This window comes from Agelaius phoeniceus, chromosome W (assembly GCF_051311805.1).
Source record: "Agelaius phoeniceus isolate bAgePho1 chromosome W, bAgePho1.hap1, whole genome shotgun sequence".
In the NCBI taxonomy this organism is placed as follows: Eukaryota; Metazoa; Chordata; class Aves; order Passeriformes; family Icteridae; genus Agelaius; species Agelaius phoeniceus.
This window is the reverse complement of record NC_135301.1, coordinates 4,563,827-4,569,826: the sequence shown is the minus strand read 5'-3', so window position 1 is coordinate 4,569,826 and position 6,000 is coordinate 4,563,827.

Below are 6,000 nucleotides of genomic sequence, written 5' to 3'. Positions count from 1 at the left end.
AATTACACACTTAGTAAGATGGAAATACTTTTTATATCCAGTACCATAAAAAAGCCTCTCTTTCAAATATTGATTATCTGACAGGATGCAATTAAGTAGAACTCACAACAGGGGAAAAAAAAGTCTCACTTTTTCCAAGTATGAATGGTAATTCAGAGATTCAGTGTCAAATCTTTAAGCTTGCTGTTAAAATTTAAACCCCCTTAAAAAAAATTAAATACCTGCATAAGCAGAAAGGCTAAATACACCATGGCTACATCAGTTTCTTGTACATGACTTCCAAAGCAATTTAGAGAAAGTGCTTGCAACTTCCAAAACAGTAAGTTTTGCATTCTTCCATGCAGCTCATTTCTGAAACAGTTGGTCCTTCCACTCATTTTAGAAGCCTCATGGAAGTCCATGCAGCTACCTTTCATCACACATTGATTTAAAATGAAGAAAATAAATTCTTCAGAATACCATTTTGTTCTCAAAATTAAATAGAATGGGACAACTTATATTATCCTTATGCATTTCAGGGATGCAAGATTTGCAACAAACATCCCTTTCTACAGAACTGCATTCCTACAGGGCTGCATCCAAAGCAGCATGGGCAGAAGGTGGAGAGAGGGGATTCTCCCCTTCTATTCCGCTCTCTTGAGACCCCACCTGAAAAACTGTGTCCAGCACTGGGGTCCCAACACAAGAAAGACATGGACCTGTTGGAGCAAGCCCAGGGGAGGCCACAAAGATGCTCAGAGGGCTGGAGCTCCTCTTCTATGAAGACAGGCAGAGAGAGTTGGGGCTATTCAAACTGGAGAAGTGAAGGATTCGAGACCTTCTAGCACCTTCCAGTACTTAAAGGGGCTCCAAGAGAGCTCAAGAAGGACTTTTTACAAGGGCATAGAGTGATAAGAACAGGAGGAATGGTATTATGCTGAAGGAGGGTAGGTTTAGATTAGATATTTGGAAGAAATTCTTTACCTTGAGGGTGGTGAGGGCCTGGCACAGGTTTCCCAGAGAGGTTATAGACTCCTCTCCCCATTTCTGGCAGTGTTCAAGACCAGTCTGGATGGGGCTCCAACCAACCTGGTCTAGCAGAAGGTGTTCTTGCCCATGTGGGGGAGGTTGGAACTAGGTGATTTTTAAGGTTCTTTCCAATCCAAACCATTCTGTGATTCTATGAAATGCACTAAATTGCAAGTGTTTCCTAAAAGGTCATTATTGTGATTAAGAACTGATGGCAACAAAAATACTGCTCTATTCTGAGTTATGAACAGATTACAGCTTGGAAAATTTGAAAAATGTCCTATCCATTTGTCTGTAAACTGCATGCTGCTTCTCCCCCTGCTTCACCCTCTCTCTCTCTGGGCCTAGCTTAAAGCTACAAGACCCATTTCTGGGAAAGAGAACAGATGATGGGGATACCAGCATAATAAAGTCATCCCAGGACACCATTGCAAGCAAGGTTAATTAATACAACTGAAGTGATTTGGCATTTTTCCCCAGAGGGCTTGAAAATCAACACTTTTGTTGTATTCAGTTATTTGCCACAAAGACAAAACCAGAATGACAAAAAGTAATGTCTGTTTGAAGGTCACACTATCATTTCGTCTTTAAGCACATATTATAATATATGCTCCATGAAGTTAGATAGCAGTAGATGGAAAAGGCTACTTACACTCAGTGGTATAAGAGCCATATACAGTCTGGAAATCATAGAATGGTTTGGGTTGGTGTCCTGGTTTGAAAAGGAAGTGAGTTTTTTGGGATGCTATGGTCAAACCAATAGGTGCTCAGATTTGAATATTGGCACCTGGTGTGGCAACTGAGGACATGGATACGCCTCTGAGAACACGGGGGGTTAAAAGCAGAGAACTCCCAGGAAAACTTTCTCTTGGGTTCCATCTGTGAAAGAGGTCAGACCTCCCCTGCCCAGCTGCAGGCTGGGCGGGGGAGGGGAAGCCATGCGGCCCGGTGAGGTAGGCCGGGCCTTGGACAGAGAAGGGGTGTGAAGGCCCCTGCAGGATGGAAGAGTGGAGGAACACTGAGAGGCATCAGGCAGCCACGCCCCCCCCCCCCCCCACCAAGAGAGAGAGAGAGAGAGAGAGCTGGTGCCTGTGCTTGTGCCACCTTGAAATTTGATAGCACAGCCAGCTGAGAAGGAGAAGGGGGGGTGTGTCGAGAAGGTGCCCGGCAGGGCAGCCATGGGAGTTCTAGACAAGCAGAGCCTGAGATTTTTAACCCTTTTCTTGAATAATGGAAACGTTTCAAATGCTGATCCTCCTGGAGTTGAATGAGAAGAGAGATAGAGATGAGATAAGAGGAAATGGGCCACGAGAGAAATTGAGAAGAATCTTGGGTGGGAGGGATGATGGAGTGGCCTTTGGCTGGACTTTTCTTGTATAGCCATGGACAGAACCATTTTTCCTGTGACACAGAGACTGCATTTAGGGGGAGGCAATGGCTTGGAGCCAAGAGAGTGCAGTGATGTTATGTGAAGGAGTATGTGAGCAGAGATGACGGGTGAGGAGGGTGGTGGTGCCCTCGATCTTCAGGGAAGAAGAAGACCTCTCTTCTCAAGACCCCTCGGCCCCAGGGGGTGAATTTGGTGGGGACAGGTGTCCCAAAAGTGAGAGACTGTGCTTCTTTTTCGAACTGGGCAAAGCATCCTTAAAAGGGGAACCCTAGAAGCAGCTCTGGTCCATGTGCAGTGGTGAGAGCACTGTACATGGAAGGGAGATGTCATGATGGCAAATGTTCTCCAGGTGGTGCCACGTGTGACATGGAAACACAAGAGGTCTCAACTGTGTTTCCAGGGGAAGCCTATGGTACAAGAGGGACTCCTCTCTCTGTGATGAACTGAGAACTGATTATCTAATGGGGGTGATGGACTGAGAGTTGATGATCTGAGGGGTGGATGTATTGGAAATTTGGTGGGGGGAGGAGGAATGTTTTTTGGAAGGTTTTCATTCTGAGTTCTGTGTGCGTTTCTTTTTATACATAGTTGTAGGTTAATAAAGTTTTTCTTCTATATTCCTAAGTTGGATCCTGCTTTGCTCTAGTCCTAAACACATCTCACAGCAGACACCAGGGAGCATATATTTTCAAGGGGGCACTGGCATTGTGCCAGCATCAAACCACGACAGTTGGAAAGGACCATAAAGATTATCCAGTTCCAATCCACCACCATGGACAGAAACACCTTTCACTAGACCAGGTCGCTCAAAGCCCCATCTAACCTGGCCTTAAACACTTCCAGGGATGGGGCAGCCACAACATTGCTGGGCAACCTGTGCCAGGGCCTCATCACCCTCACAGGGAAGAATTTCTTTCTAATATCCAATCTAACCCTGTTCTCTAACAGTTTAAAACCATTGTCCCTTGTTCTGTCACTACACTCACTGATAGAATCCTTCCCCATATTTCTTGTAGGCCTCCATAGTAAAAACAGTGATACTAGTATCAAAGCAAAGTATGGGAAGAGTATTTGAAGGCTTTTAGGTTTTTTTAGCATTCTTGTGCCATACTTTAATGAGTACTTTTAATGATAAGCTAAAAAAGTGGCTTTAGGCAATGGAAATAGTTGCTTCCTGACAAAAAATTACAAAATAGCATAGGAACATTATTCAGAACTGGTTTGCATACTCTGTAACAGTGTTGTGTTAGTCTTGCTATGTCAAACCATCAAGAAAAGAATGATGCACAATGCATTAAGAAAAATTCTTTCAGCAGTAAAAGATGTCTATCTGAAAGCAACAGGATGCAAACAATCTTATTTCTTTAGCAACAAGCTGAGTTTCTGTGTTATAACTTCATATTATCAACACCCTTCAAGTAATCTCATTATGCATTGTAAAATAAAAAGTCAGGACTTCTATTAAAAAAGATCTTAGGCACCACATGCCTGGCTAAATATGCTATATGAATATACAAGTGCAATCTAATAACTGAAATCTATTAGGTCAGTCTACTTCTGATATATCCTGTTGTCATGTTCTCAGACAAAAGAAGGAGAAAAAAAAACCCACAGAGAAATACATATCTGCTTCTGATCACCTGGAAGTACATGCTCAAAAAACCCACAGAAATTGAAATTCAACCATCCCTGTTCCTCCAGGAACTTGGCAAAACAGTTAATATTAAACCTGTCTAGTTTAAAAGCATGACACTGGCCAAGACCTTCTGTCTTAGAATCACTACCAAATTATTAATATTCTTAACTACTTTAAATGTAATTCTCCATAAGCATAAAAAACCCTATCATGTGGATACCAGTTTCTTTCTTTTTAAGAATTCCTTCACTTTGAGCAGCCGCTATTAGAAGCATTCAACTTGGAGGTATTCAAGTTTCAAAAGGGCAAAACCAGACTCATTTGAATGAAAAATAGTCAGTTCTCAGATATTACACTGTCACATATTAATATGTGTGTATACAGAACTGGGCAAATCAGTAACAGTACACAATAGTCCCAAAACTGCGGAGGAAGGGGAGGAAGTCTGATCTTCAGAAAAAATTCACTACTGCTGTCTTTTGTAGAGGAGATGCCTAGTAATAGTTTTCCCAAAAAAAAAAAAAAAGGGATACAATGAGAATACAATCTTGGATCTTCTGGTTGCTGACATAATTTCTACCTGCAAAGTCCAGAAGTTCCTTACTGATTTGTTTGCTGACAACCCCAAGTTGTGTGGTGCGGTCGACACGCTGGAGGAAAGGAATGGCATCCAGAGGGACCTGTACAGGCTCAAGAGGTGGGTCTGTGCAAACTTCATAAAGTTCAACAAGGCCAAGTGCAAGGTCCTGCACCTGGTCAAGGCAATCCCAAGCACAAGTATAGGCTGGGCAGAGAATGCATTGGGAGCAGCCCTGCCGAGAAGGACTTGGGAACAGTAGTTGACAAGAAACTCAACATGAGCTAGCAATCTACACTCGCAGCCCAGAAACCAACTGTGTCCTAGGCTGCATCCAAAGCAGTGTGGCCAGCAGGTCAAGGGCGGGGAGGGGGGGGGTGGGTGTGTGTGGATTCTCCTCCTCTACTCCACTCTTGTGAATATAAGGAGGATGTGGAGCTGCTGGAGTAAGTCCAGCAGAGGCCATGAAGATGCTCAGAGGGCCTGAAGCACCTCTGCCATGAAGACAGACTGAGAGAGTTGGGAGTGTTCAGTCTGTTTCCAGTTCAGAAACCTGTTCAGAAAAGAAGGCAGATTATAGAGCACCTTCCAGTAATGGAAGAGGGGTTGGAACTAGATGATCTTTAAGGTTCCTTCCAACCCAAACCATTCTAGGATTCTATGATTGCAGGAGGGTGAAGAGTCAGAGAAGTTATCACTTATTGACAATATAAACTTCAAAGCTTTATTCTCTCTCTCTCCAAAAAAAAAAAAAACCAACCCCAAACCAGAACAAACAAACAAAAGAAAAAAAACTATCTCAAGTACCAACAAAGCCTACTTGTCCTGTGTTAGATGAGAAGATATGTGCCAGGCTTGGTGTCATGGAATTCCAGACAACACTAGACAAATACTACAAGTCACCTCAATTTTATGCCTCTCTAATGACTTTGTCCAGAAGCACAAAAAAAACCCAAACCTGCTTCATATTATCTGGACTTGGCACTTATGGAATTTGACACTGGATTATGACCCATTTGTTCTTATATGTGCATGAGAAATATTCTGATCTGTGTTCTATTTCCAGTCTAGCAAGTAGTGTATATAAAGGCTATCTAGAAACTGCCAGTGTTTCCCAGAAACATGGAAATTACAACTCAGTTGAGCAAACAAGTACCAGTTGATTGGTCTTCTGGTAGGCAAGTCTGCACTAATCTAGAATAATCAAGGAACTATCCAAGGACACCCACCTATAAAACTGAATGCAATGGCAGGCAGTTTTGTTAATAGCTCAAAGAGCATCTCAGATATTTAAAATTACATTCCTTATCCTTGCTGTGGCAAAAGAGCCAAAAAGGTGACAGCTTCACTGTGTAAACTGTAATAATATCAGCACCAGAAGGAAGATTT